The sequence below is a fragment of the Tupaia chinensis genome, unplaced genomic scaffold (assembly GCF_000334495.1).
Source record: "Tupaia chinensis unplaced genomic scaffold, TupChi_1.0 Scaffold000062_1, whole genome shotgun sequence".
Taxonomy (NCBI): Eukaryota; Metazoa; Chordata; class Mammalia; order Scandentia; family Tupaiidae; genus Tupaia; species Tupaia belangeri.
In genome coordinates this window covers 1,716,940-1,731,813 of record NW_006159520.1, presented here as the reverse complement: position 1 = coordinate 1,731,813, position 14,874 = coordinate 1,716,940, and the positions used below count along the sequence as shown (strand labels likewise).

Genomic DNA, 14,874 nt, shown 5'->3' with positions numbered 1-14,874 from the left:
TTTTTGTCAGAGAATTTAATTGCTGATAAAAAGTAGGAAAAACTTAGAGAAGAATTTAGAGTTACAAGTTTTCTAAATATCTTGTAGAAGTTATAAGTACTGATAGAAATGGCAATAAACTTTTATCTTTAAATAATTGTGTTTATTTAATTCTATTTGTTATTATTTTTTAATTTGACCAAAAAGAGACAAAGAGAGAAAGGGAAAGGGAGGAAGCAAACCGCCAGGTCCGGGACACAAACTATAGTCAGCCATGTGGGAATCCAGTGCCTTTAACCACCATGCCTCCTACTGGCCCCTGTAATAAACTTTTATGTCTTATTTACCAGGTGACTAGGGTAGTCAGATATATTTATTTCATGCTGTTTATAAAAATATCTGGGTTTCATGTGGCTGATCTGTTTTTTTACTCTTTAGAATTTCTTTACTATTTAAACGTAACTTTTATAGCTTTCTATGTGTTGGTTTCTTCCCTTGTTTTACTGTAATTCTTTAAGAAACTGCCTTGGGACCAGCAGTTAGCGTAATGGCTATGTCTCTGGACTCCCTTGTAGTCAACCACGGTTCACATCCCAGACCCAGTGGCTTAAAACTCACGCCAGGCGTGTGTGCGTGCATGCCCAAGATCCCGAGAGGAGAACGGAGGAGAAGGGATTGCGGTGTGGCCATCCCCCCCTGAGGGGTGATTTCTCACTTTCTGTCTCTCTGTCTCTGTCTGTCTGGCTAGAGCACACACCCTATAGCAAAAACCTCTCCAAAAAAAAAAAGAAAAAGAAACTGCCTCAGGTAGGGTACTTTAAAATCCTTACATTTTGAAATGTTTGATTCCGCCCTCATATTTTATTGATGGATTGGTTGACATTAAAATTTTAGATTGGAAGTAATTTTTTTCTTAAATCATTAAAAGCATTACTACCTAATCCTCTGGGCTTTTGCTGATGCTGATATAATTTTTATTTACAAGTGATTCTTTTTTTTTACTGTGTTAATTGTTATGACTGCATTTTTATACTTAGTATATTGAAATGTCACAATAATGTGTTGAACATTGAAGATTGATTTTCCTGTATCCCTTCTGCATCGTCCTGTTGATTAGCAACATATCCCTCTCCTTTTTATGTCATTAAATAGTTTACGGATAGGTATGTAATCCAGATGAAAGCCAGTCACAACATGGCATTCTTCTGACCTCAGTGATTAAATCAGTGATGGTTTCGTTTGCCTCTGTTGGTCCTAAGAGAATGATATTTAGGATGAAGATTGGTTGGCAAAAGATAAGCTCACTTTTCTGTAATAAAGAGATGTAAGTTCTAGAACTGCTATAAGCTCTTTTTCTTTTTTCTTTGGTTTTAAGGGAATAAAACTTGATATCAAATCTGACACACAAAAAATGGCAGAGCCAGAGCCAGCAAATGGTGTAGTAGTTATATCACTGGACTCCGACATGGCCAGTTGTGAGTCAAGTCCTGGACCTGGTGGTTTGAAAATCAACGCTGGCGCCTATGTGTCACGTGCGTGTCCAAGATTCTGGGAGGAGAATTGAGAAGGAATTGTGATGTGGCCCTTCTTCCCCTTCACACACACACACACACACACACACACACACAGAGGGTAATTTCTTATCCTTCTTCTCACTGTCTCTGTCTCTGTCTTTCTGGTGAGTGCACATGCCCAAAGACAAAAAACTCTTAAATTAAAAAAAAAAAAATGACAGAGCCAATAGAATTGCAGTATAAAGATAGCTCTAGGCGATCTTCTGTTATTGGTTTGATAATTCACTTTTTTGTATTTTCTCTGGTGCTCTCACTGGTGAGACATTAGACTTTCTAGAGGGAATCTTGTATTTGTCTATTGTCTTTTCTTGCATTTTTTCCTTCTCTGGTGCTTTAATTGTACATTCTCAGACATTTTCTTTTTAAATTTCCCTACTTTTTTTTATTGATTTTTAAATTTATTTTATCAATTTTTTTTTAAATAGTGAAAAACTTAACAGGAATTGTTTGTATTTTCAACAACAACTTGTTTCTTTCTTTAATAGAGTTTTTTTTGCTCTAGGGCACATGCATTCACCAGGGAGACAGAGACAGAGAGACAGAAAGCAAGAAACCACTGCCTAGGAGGATGGCAATGCTGCAACCCCTTCTTCTTCAGTCTTCTCTCAGGATTTTGGGCACCCATACACATGTGCCTGGCATGAGTTTCAGGCCATTGCGTCCAGGATTCAAACTACAGTCAGCCATGTGGGAGTGCAGCCATGTAACCATTACATCATCTGCTCGTCCGATTTGTTTCTCTTTTTATAGAATGGCAAATCCCTACATCTCTCTTAAGATAAAAAAATATTTTAAATATTGCTTTTAAAAAAAATAATTTTCTTCTTCATCATTATTATTTTTTAATTTGACCAGAGAGAAACAGAGATAGACAGAGGGAAAGTGAGAAAGCAAGCCACCAGGTGCAGGACTCAAACCATGGTCAGCCACGTGGGAGTCCTGTGTTCCAACCACCACGCCACCTGCTGGCCCCAATTTTAAATATTTTTTAAAAAATCATTTATTTATTTATTTTTAACATTTTCCCACAAACATTTACTTTACATATCAAAAATTTTTGCTCATACTCCATAGTTCTTGACAGTTAATAAACAAATTTCAAAATTTCAAAAAACTGAGTTTTAAAGATAATGTTCAAATATTTATTATAATTTTATTTGTGACTCTATAACAACAGAGACAGTATGGTTTTAAATATTTTTGAGAAAATATTTACATATCAACTACTCAAACTGTTCAAAAGCAAACGCCCAGCACACAAGTCACACATAATCCTTCTCAATTCAGCCCTGCCTAACAAATACTCTGTGATATACCATGTGCTAGCAAAGATCAGCCTCTTTTTCTTCCTTCAGTGTCTTCCTCAAGATAATCTTCTGGTTGTGGTTGCTCTTTTGCAATCTCTAGTGATTATAATGCTGGGTTGGAAAAGTCCAGGTTCTTTTAATGGTACAAATTTTTTCATGAAGCTTCTCTAATCTTCTCTGCCAAGCAGAACTGCTTATGGTACCAGGCCATCTTTCCAAGAGCTTCTGTTGGCTTACTTGAGATCTACCTTAGTTCCATAGTTTTCTGGTGAATTTTCAGATATGACATTCCAGCCAGAGCCCTGTTCAATAACAAGTATTTCCAATTTCTGATTCAGTGTAACAGGTATTACCGAACTTATGTAAATAACCCTTCTGTCACAATAAGAATACTCCCAAATATTTTCCAATTTTAGAGGGGTCAGGAAGGAAGAAAAGTTTATGTTTCCATTTAAATAAACAAGAAGAAAAAATATTTTAACAAGTTGCTGAACCTATTAACTGCTCAAAAGCAAGCAAAATCCTTAAATGGGGGGGGGGATCAGTAATGTTATAAAAGTCATACAATTCTATTTCACCAGTTCAGTCTTACGTTCAATCTCTCTTCTGTTGAATCTGCAGTGTCACTGTGGTCCATTCTTTCCGTCTAAATCCTGGAAGTTAACATTCAACATTATTATTAATATTTCAATTAAGTTGGTCATTTTCTTGGTTGCTTTTTGTTTTTTTTATTTCTGTATGTGTGTCTTTAGTTTTCCTGGTAGAGCACTCCCTTTTAGAACTTCTTGAAGAGTGGGCCTGGTATTGGCAAATTCTTTCAGGTCTTGTTTATCTGAGAATGTTTTTATCCTTTCTTTCCACATGAAGGATGATCTTGCCGGGTATAGTATTCTTGGTTGAAACTTTTTTTCACTTAACACTTTGAATATATTTTCCCATTCTTTCCTTGTTCGCATTGTTTTTGATGAGAGGTCCCATGTTAGCCTGATGGGATAACCTTTATAAGTAACCTGACGTTTCTCTCTTGCAAATTTTAGTATCTCGTCTTTGTGGATTTTGCCAGTCTGGCTATGATGTGCCTTGGAGAAGATCTTAGGTTGATTCTATTAGGGGTCCTTTGTATTACTTGGGTCTGGAAATTTGAATGCTTCTCTAGATTTGGAACATTTTCTTCTAGGATTTTGTGAACTATATTAGTTATTATTAGTTTTTTCACCTTCTGGGTTACCGATTATCTGGATGTTTGGACGCTTAATGGCAGCTAGAATTTATCAAACAGTATTCTCATTTAGTGAGTGTTATTTTCTCATTTTTTTTGGTTGTTTTTCCTAGGTCAGAGGTTTTGCCTTCATCACCTGAGATTCGATCTTCTGGATGGACTAATCTGCTTTTAATACTTTAGAGGGAGGTTTTGATTTCCTGTATTGCAGCCTTCATTTCTAACAGCTTTATTTCTTTTTTATGGTGTATATTTACTCTTTCAGATCATGCAAGAACTTCATGTCCTGGAACTCATTGTCTCTTTTCTCCTGTATCTTCTGGAGTTCATTGCTTCTCATCTCTTCAGTCTCCTTTAGTTTTGTCATTATGAATATTCTGATATCTCTATTGGACATTTCTACCAGTTCTGTGCTGTCTGTGGATAATGAAGGATTGTTCTTTTCCCTTAGGGGAGAGATATTTTCTTGGTTTCTCATATGTCTTGTGCCTCTCTGGTGGTTTCTCGTCATTCTGTGAAAAAAATCTCTACTGTGCTTTGCAACGTGGTATCTGCAGAAAGAGATTATGAGTTCAGATTTATAAAAAGACATTTTTTTCCTTAAAGCAGGACGTTCAGTAAGCATTGAGGATTTCAGTGACTCTAAAACTATTCAGAGGCTTGGGTACTGAGCACGTAGGTCTATCTAGACATTTGTTATGTGAAGAGTGAAGACTAAAGTGGGAAAGTAAGGTTTAAAAAAAAAAATGAAAATGAAAATTTAAAAAAAGCTAGAAAAAATCGACTAAAAAGAGAACAAAAGAAATTTTTTGAAGGTAAAAAATGAAAACCGTGTGGCGTGCTAACACACCTCAGATTTAAAATGACTTCTGAAATTAGCAAGAGAAAGAAAAGGCCGAGGTAAGGAGAAGTGGTTTAAAAAATAAAAAATTTAAAGAGAGGGAGATTGCACGAAACAGACAGAAAGAGAAAGAGAGGGGACAGAGGTCGTCCTGCCTTGTCTGGATTATTTCAGGAGTCTAGAAGATGAAGTTTAGTGAGTTTAGTGCATAGATTCCCTGAACATACCAGGACACACCTCAGATTTAAAATGGCTTTTGAAATTAGCAAGAGAAAGAAAAGGCCCAAGGTGAGGAGAAGTGGTTTAAAAATAAAAACAAAATAAAAAATAAAAAATTTAGAGAGAGCGTGTGAAACAGATAGACAAGAGAGAGGACAGGTTGCCCTACCTTGTCTGACTTTCGGAGGTCTAGAAAATGGAGTTTAGAATATAGCTTCCCTGAACATGCCAGAACATACATCAGATTTAAAATGGCTTCTGAAATTAGTAAGAGAAAGAAAAGGCCCAAGGTGAGGAGAAGCTGTTTAAAGATTTAAAAAATAAAAAATTTAGAGAGAGCACATGAAACAGAGATGGAGAGAGGACAGTTTGCCCTACCTTGTCTGAATGTTTCAGGGGTCAAGAAGATGGAGTTTAGAACATAGTTTCCCTGAACACGCCAGGACCCACTTCGGATTTAAAACAGTTTCTTGTTTGAGTCGATTTTAAATGTTTCTTTGGGAGCCTTTTTTTCTGTCTTCTTTGCCTTCATATTGTAGGCTTTTCTCTAATGTCATGGTTGCTGGTTCTAAGAATAAGGCAAGAAAAAAGCTGACTGAATACTTTTGACTGTAGAATTTTTTCAGCCTTATACCTCAGAACAGTTATACCTGAGGCACAGGAAAATGTGGCCTAGTTTAGTTCCTTTCTTGGCTTTATTGTTTCATCCAAACAGTAGATTATGCCTTTTTCTACTGAATTATCAGTCATTGTTCTTCTTCATCTGCTTTCTAACTCAAGAAATTAATTGAGATCCTTTTACTATTGGTAGTTTCCTCCTGGTCTCTGTTGTTGGTGGGATCATACCTTTACTTTTATTATTATTATTGTTAAGGTTTTTGCCATAATGTGATTGTGCTCACTGGAGAGACAGAGACAGTGAAAGAAAATGGGAAAACACCCCCCAGGGTGGTTAGCGATGCCACAGTCCCTTCTCTCTTATTCTCCTCTTGGGATTTTTGTACATGCACGTTCACATATCTGGTGTGATTTTTTTCTTTCTTTTTTTAAAATAATTATTTCATTTATTGTTATCTTTCCTACTTGTTTAATTTGAACAGAGAAAGACAGAGAAAAAGAAAGTAGGAAAGCAAGCTTACAGGTCTGGGAACTCGAACTGTGATCAACTATGTGAGAGTCCAGCACCTTAACCACCACGCCATCTGCCAGCCCCAGCAGAGACAGAGAGAGTTGGCAGCCCCAAACAGGCTCCTGATGCTGTCTTCCACCCCCATCTTCAGCCTGGCAAATTTTCAAGCTTCCTGGTTCAGGACTCGAACTGTGGTCTGCCATGTCAAAGGCCAGCATCTTAACTACCATGCCACATGCTGCCCCTATACCTTTTCTTTTATTATTTTATAAAGTTTATTCATTTATTTCTTCCATGAGCAAGAGAGACAGAGAGAGTCGGCAGCTCCAAACAGGCTCCTGATGCTATCTTCCACCCCCATCCTCAACCAGCCCTGAATCATGGGCACGTGTGTACCTGGTATACCCAGTAGATCTCCCAGATGTGAACTTGGAACCTTCCCATGTGGGTTAGCCTAACAGAGCATAGCATTTAACTGTTGTACCAGCATCTGACACCTTAATAGAATCTTGAAATCTTTCTTTTTTTAAAGAATTATTTTATTTAACTCTATTTATTTATTTATTTTTGTTTCAGCCAGAGAAGGACAAAGTGAGTGAGTGAGAAAGAGAGAGAGAAAGCGAGAAATCAAGCTACCAGGTCCAGGAATTGAACCGTAGTTAGCCACATGTCCACCTGCCAGCCCCAAGAATCTTGAAATCTAGCCACCTTTCCACCTGCCAGCCCCAAGAATCTTGAAATCTTTGTTAATTTTGTTCTAAAGGAGTGGATTTAATATGCTTTCCTAAGATAAATATTGATTTATAGTCTCCCTCTTCTATTGTTTAGTACTTTTCTTCTCTTATGTTTTTTTTTTTCTCATTAGGCATCTTTTCTTGGTGTTGATCTTAAATTGCTTAAAGGATATTTGTATTGTAATTTGAATACAGTAGTAAGAGAATAATTTCTTTTTCCTTTTAAATGGACTTTTTACTGTTGAAAGAGAGATGTGTAAATCAGTGATTGGTTTTCCAAAAGATAAATGAGATTTTTAATTCATTAGTTTTAGAAAACATTAATCGCCAATTTATTCTCTGTATTGGTTAGAATTCTTTTGATTTCAAGGGATTGAAAAATCATATTCAATCTGGCTTAAATTAAAAAAAACCTTATTGAAAATAATAGAAAGATAAGTTTGCTTTTCAGTAAACTAGATACAGGACACACATCATATAGTCTAAATCTGGGATGTCTTTGGCTTTATTTTATTCATCTTTTCCTCTCTTGGCTCTACTTCTGTTGACTCTATTCCCAGTCAGAACCTTCGTAGTTAGAGGACATTGCAGTTACATTTTTTCCTAGTTTAAATCTAGTAGGAAGTTCCAGCTTTCTTCTTACACAGCTTAAAGGCAGTCCAGCTTCATGGCCTAGTGGATAAGGGATCTATATCACACTTGGCTAACTGTGTAGTTCATCTCTGACCACAGCAACTTGCAACACATATCATGCATGTACATCCATCCCGACAGGATGGAAAAATGGAAGGGAAGGGATTGTGGTGTGACCATGCCTCACTGGAGGTTATTTGTCCCTCTCCTTCTTTCTGTCTCTGTTTCTTGCTGGCAAGTACATGCACCTTTTTGCAAATTTAAAATAATAATAATAAAAAAAGTAGCTCAAAGTAAGATCTAGTTCTGTTTCATTGTCTCTTATTGGCCTGACTTGTATTTTCAAGAGCTGATCGTTATTGGCAGAAGTTGATTTCAATTGATTGGACCTAACAGGTTATGTGCCATTGCTGCAGTAAGAGATGGAGTTGTCATTACTGGGACCATGTCTACTAATATTTATCAGTTGTTGATAGTAGAAGGGTGCATGGTGGCAGGAAGGCGAAAACCAACATGTTTCCTAAAAATTAATAAGTTTTAACTGCTTACCAACTTGGGAACTGCTATGATTTGAATAAGTGTCCCTAAAATTCATGTGTTAAAATTTGGTCATGATGGGATTAAGCATGTGGCAGTTAGGTGTTAAAAGATGGGGCCTGGGCCAGAAGGTGGCATGGTGGTTAAGGTGGCTGGACTCCCACATGGCTTAGCGTGGTTCAAGTCTCAGATCTGACAACTTGCTTTCTCACTTTCCTTCTCTCTCTCTGTCTGTCTCTGGTCAACTTCAATAAAATAAAATAATGACAATGAATAAAATGAAATCATGTAATTCTTTAAAAATAAATAAATAAATAAATAAAAGGAAGTGGGACCTTTAGAGGAGATTAGGATTAAAGTCCACAGGGTGGTATTTCCATTATTGAATCCTGGTGGGTTTATAAAATGAGGGAGGGGCCGGCAGTTGGTGTGATGGTTAAAGACACTGGACTCTCACATGGCTGACCATAGTTTTGAGTCTTGAACCTGGCATCTTGCTTTCTCACTTTCTCTCTCTCTTTCTCTGGTGAATTAAAACAAATAATAATAATAAAGTTAAATAAAATAATTCTTAAAAAAAATAAGATGAGGAAATGACATTGATAGAGACACAAAAGCTCTTGTCATGTGATGCTCCTGGCTGCCTTGGCACTCTGTAGTGTCTCCACCAATAAGATATAACTTTTTTTACCTTGGACCTCCAAGCATGTGCTAAAATATAAATCTCTCTCTCTCTCTCTCTCTTTTTTTTTTAATCAATCACACAGTGTGGCATCCATTTGTTAACAATAGAAAGCAGGAACCATCCTAGATGATGATTCTTTTGCTATTTTTGCCCTCTTTCCTTCCTCTACCCTATTTTTGCCCTCTTTCCTTCCTCTACCCCCTTCTTCTTCCCTTTATCCCACTCTTTCTTCTCTCTTACTTCCTTCTTATCTTCTTTCAAAAATAATTGACTACTGGGACCGGACTGTGAGCTCATTCTCTAGACCTGTATATTCATTTGTTCATGTAATTCTTCCTTACTATTCCACCTTAATATCTCTAGTCGTGGTAAACTCAGCAAGTATAAAACTTGTTAATTATCTTCCTACATAGATTTGTTCCATTTTCTCTATTTTTATTTAATTAAAAGCATCGTCATTTACCCAAATACCTAAGTCAAAACATGGACCTCACTAGTACACTTGTAGTTTGTTTTTTTCAGTCCTTTTCCCAGCCCAACTTCCCTTAGCCACTACTATGAGATGTGTAGAACCTGTTGATAATATTGGGTTGTTGGAAAAGTTACTATGTATTTTTCTATGCAAAAATGTGCCCGTGACTTTTCTGACAACCCACTATACCTGTGACTTCTAAAATCTGACACTTTGACCTTATTCTCATCACTGTTTGTTTTTCATTCATACAATGCAAGTCTTCAAAATTAGTCATCTTGTCTTCATATTGCCTTATGCTCACTGAGTCTTTTCTGTCTGTTCTCAGCTTATTTTTATAAATGCTTAAATAAACCACTTTTAAGATAAAGTTAAAATATATTAGCCTGACAAACAAGGCTTTTTAAGAAGAGGCCCTTGTTGGGACCAGCAGAGGGTGTAATGGTTGCATGGCTGAACTCCCATGTAGCTAAACACAGTTTGAGTTTCAGACTCAGAGGCTTAAAACTCACACTGGGGTTTATGTGTACATGCCCAAAATCTCAGGAAGAGAATAGAGGAGAAGAGATTGCAATGTGACCATCCCCGGGGGTATGTGTGTGGGGGGTTATTAATTCTTGCTTTCTGTCTGGCAAGCACATGCACTCTATAGCAAAAGTATCTCTTAAGAAAAAGAGGCCCTTGTAGGCCAGCTGGTGGAATGGTGGTTAAGATGGCAGGATCCCACATGGCTAACTGTGTAGTTCAAGTCCTGGATCTGGTGGCTGGAGAAGCACACTGGGTGCATATGAATGCATGCCCAGAATCCTTGGAAAAGAATGGAGATTGTGGTGTGGCCATCACCTTGAGGGGCTCTTTCTCACTTTCTTTATTATTTTGTCTCTGTCTGGTAAGTGCATGTGCCCTATAGCAAATTTAAAAAGAAAAGAAGAGGCCCTTACATTGCTACCATGCTTACCATGCCATTTCTATACAAGACTTTGGGATCAAGTTAATAATGACCTAATTAAGCTTATAAGGGATTGCATTTTGTATCTGAGTCTTTGATTATGCTTTTGTGCACCTTTATCTTTTTGGTTCCCTGATGAACCCCCTTCTTGCCTCATCCTGTTTTGTGAAACCTGCTCTAATGTATCTTCTTCCTGTCTCTTCCACAACAATTTGTCAATACCTTTACTAGATTCTCACTGAATTACTAGGATTGTTTTTGTGGTTGTCTCACTTGCTAGATTGTAAGAACCTCAAAGACATGGTTTGTGCTCTTCATTTTTGTATTAAGTTGGTGTGGAAGTAACTGCAGCTTTGGACCATGATTTTTTAAACCATTGTAACTTGGTTCAAGCACATCTTTGTTAATTGAAATAGGAACCATTACAATAACACATTTTTGCAAGCAAGAAATAACTTTGTTTATTCCTGTACATAAAAACACATGATTCAGGATTTGACAAACTCTTGGAAAGCGTCTTCTGTATCCTGTTGGTTGTAGAAGTGTTTCCCAACAAAAAGTTGTTGGGGTTCTTGGTAGTTTGTTGCAGGAGATCAAGTGAATATGGTAGATGAGGCAAAACTTCGTAGTCCAATTCGTTCAACTTTTGAAGCATTGGTTGTGTGACATGCGGTCAGGCTTTGTGGAGAATTAGGCCCTTTCTCTTGACCAGTACTAGCTGCAGGCATTGAAGTTTTCAGCTCATCTCATTGATTTCCTGATCATACTTCTCAGATACAATGGCTTTTCTAGGATTCAGAAAGCTGTAGTGCATCAGATCCCACTGAACAGTGACCATGACCTATTTTTGGTGTAAGTATAGCTTTGGGAAGTGCATTGGAGCTGCTGCTTGGTCCAGCCACTGAGCTTGTCATCACTGCTCCTTGGCAGTGTAGTTTTGTATAGTCTTAAGAGAATCAGCTTTGATGATTGCTCTCAGTTGGTCATTTTTAACTTCTGATGGCTGGCCACTATGTTGCTTATCTTCAAGGCACTCATCTCCTTTACAAAACTTTTTTTTTTTTTTTGAGAGCTTTTTGCTTAGAGTGCATGCACTTGCCAGAGAGACAGAGACAGAAAGCTAGAAATAAACCTCAAGGGAAATGGCCTTACCACAATCCCTTCTCCTCTATTCTCCTCTCGGGATCTTGGGCATGCATACACATGCGCCTGGTGTGAGTTTAAGCCACCAGGTCCAGGACTTGAACCCTGGTCGACTACATGGGAATCCAGCAACATAGCCATTACGCTAACTGCTGGTCCCTCCTTTGCAAAACTAACTGAACCACCACTGCACTGTACTTTTGCAGTTCCTGGGTCAATGTATTATTGATATCATGAGTTGTCTCCACTGCTTTATGACCATTTTGAACTTCAATAAGAAAATCACTCAAATTAGCTTGTTGTCTAACATCATTTTCATAGTCTAAAATACATATAAACAGTAATAAGTCATTAGCAAAAAAAAAAATACACAAAGCAAGAAATGTGCATTACAGTGGTGTGTAGCATAACCACATTTATTTAAGAATGTATCCAATATCAAATGGCAAATTTCAACAGTGTAAAACCGAAATTAGGTTTACACCCACCTAATATCCTTAGTGCATGACAGAGTTCCTGGCATCTGGAGCCTGCTAAATGAAGGATTGCTGGGCCCTGCTGCAGTGGTGTGTGGCTCAGTGCTCTGCAGGGTGGGACCACATAGGATGCCTGGGTTCATTTCCCAGTCCAATCTAAAGGCTGGTGTGGTAGCACACACCTGGTCCCAGCTAAGAGGCTGAAGCAGGAAGATCATGACATGGTGAGACCTAGTTTTAAATATAAATACAGGACCAGCAGATGGTGTGGTGGTTAAGGCACTAGATCCCACATGACTAAATCTGTAGTTCAAGTTCTGGACCCAACAACTAGAATACACCAGACATGTGTGCATAAGTGTCTGAAATCTCGAGGAGAATGGAGAAGGAACATACCCTATGGCAAAAATCTAAACAACCGAAAAAAGAAAATAAAAATGCATGCATAAAAATTGCTTAGCTATTCAAAATTCATCAAATTAATTTTTATCGCTTATCTAATGAAAGGAAACTACTACCTTGTTACAATAGGTAATGAAAATTATTGATAAATTCTTTTAAAAAAAACTTGAATGAGTATCACAGTGAAAGTTTTCAAGATAAGGTATCCTATTAGATTTGGCAGTGTAACCACTAACTGTACCAAGAATAATTTCCAGCTGCAGACTATTTTATAAAAATGCTGAACAGGCACTTTTTCTAATTATTTTTGGTATCTGCATTTTAGAAAACCTGCTCATGGTAGAAAATAACTTTGTGAATCTCTTTACTTCAGATGGTGGTGGTGGTGGGGGGAGTGATAAAAGATCATTGGATGATTCTCAGGTAAATTCAAAGAGTTTAGAGTAGGATAAACATATAAGATGGCCTTAAAAGGTGTAGGGAGGACCCAGATATAGTGCTAATTAAACAGACACATAGCCCTCTACAGATTGCTCCTGGCTCCTCAGCCCTGCACAGCTTGCCTCAAGCCTTGTCTGCTCTTAAGATTTTGGACATTAAACATGGTCCCTTGGCACAAAAAATGCTTTCCCAGTATTGATTCTGCACTCTAAATAGGAAGAATTGGCATTTGAACAGACCACTGTTACTTTCAGTCCCAGGTGAAGCTTTATGGAGGCTGTGCCATACCTGGCCCTTTCAGATGATAAAGTCAAGCATGAATGAGGAAGTGCATGATGGAAGATCTGTCTGGAAATAAAATGTTGCATCATACTTGTCAATTTTTATAGTTCTTACACTCATCATGGGGCCTAGAACTTTCATCTATAGATTCTTACAAAAGCTTAGAAAATTTGACTCCCTCATTTTGGCAAAACTATCATTCTGTCTTTAACTTTGAATTTTTTCCACTTGGTATCGATATTGTATGTATATATTACATATGCACAGATACATACTTTCTGTTTATCTTTTCCTTTATTCAGTACTTGTATAAATTCACTAGTTGACTTTTATGTCCTATAGTCCTTTTTTCTACAGCAGGACTATAGATTTTTTCCTATTTTATCATATTCTCTCTCTGTTTTAAAGTGTATTGGATATGCTTGACTTTTCTTTCAAGTTTCTTTTTTATGGTTTTCAATATCTAGTGACTGTCAGCTTTTTTCCCCCCGACTATGCTACAATTTATTTTTAAAGAAACCTTTTGTCAGGACCAGCAGTTAGCGTGATGGCTATGTTGCTGGATTCCCATGTAGTCGACACAGTTTGAGTCCTGGACCTGGTGGCTTAAACTCACGCTGGGCGCATGTGCATGTGTGCCCAAGATCCCTAGAGGAGAATGAAGGAGAAGGGATTGTGGCATAGCCATCCCCCTAGGAAGTGATTTCTCACTTTCTGTCTGTCTCTCTCTGTCTTTCAGGTGAGCACACGCGCCCTATAGCGAAAACCTCTCCAAAAAAAAAAAAAAAAAGGAAACCTTTTGTCCATGTCTGTTTCTGGAGTTGTATTATTTAAGATACTGGATGTATGTTTCTATCCTACAATCTTTTACTTATGTTCTAAACCTGTAGTTTATTTTGTCCTTGTTAAATTCTCTATTAAATGACTGAGAACATATTAACAAGATTGATTAGTATAAATTACATTGTTCTGTTATTGTTGTCCTTACATATTTTTGGAATCCAAAACTCTTTCGGTGGTCACAGACCACCATGATAGATCCTGTATTGATCATATTTATTTCAGCTTTATCTTTTAAATTGGCAACATCTTCAGTTAGCAAATTCATAGTGCCTAAATTATAAAATAATCATAAAAAGCAATGGTGTTGGGACCAGCAGTTAGCGTAATGGCTGTGTCGCTAGACTCCCACGTAGTCGACCGCGGTTCGCGTCCCGGACCCGGTGGCTTAAAACTCATGCCGGGCACATGTGCGTGCATGCCCAAGATCCCAAGAGGAGAATGGAGGAGAAGGGATTGCGGCCTGGCCATCCCCTGGGGGGTGATTTCTCGCTTTTTGTCTCTCTGTCTCTCTCTGTCTGTCTGGCGAGCACACGTGCCCTATGGCAAAAACCTCTCCAAAAAAAAGAAAAAAAAGAAAAAAAAAAAGCAGTGGTGTTATCACCAAATATATAGAGATGAATTTTTTTTTTTGTAAGCAATGGTTAATAGAAGCTTATTATGTGATGTACTGGTGTGAAAAAATACTGACTGAAGAACAGGATGATTTAGTTAACCTTTACTTTTCCTGTTAACTTTAACCTATTTTACTACCATTTAGAGACTTATGTCTTTCATTCAGCAAACACCAATTCAATGTTTTATAATTACTAATACTGAAAAGTCGAAGATTTATGAGATATAATCTCTGCCTTCACAAAACCTTAGGAGATAAAACACACAGAGGAACTAATGCAAAGTATTATTGTCATTAGAGTGTGTAATTCAGGGTTATAGGAATTGAGAGATTAAAAAATTTCTTCATTAAGAGATCAAGAGAGGCCGAATAGGAGAAGTTACCTTTGATATCCTC

The 14,874-nt window shown here is 37.5% G+C and overlaps 1 protein-coding gene across 1 annotated transcript in view; it reads left to right on the top strand.

Annotated features, from left to right (window-relative positions):
* The window catches only part of DPH6 (diphthamine biosynthesis 6), a 207,003-nt gene that overhangs the window by 12,430 nt on the left and 179,699 nt on the right, over positions 1 to 14,874 (top strand). The gene's annotated exons all lie outside the window — the stretch shown is intronic.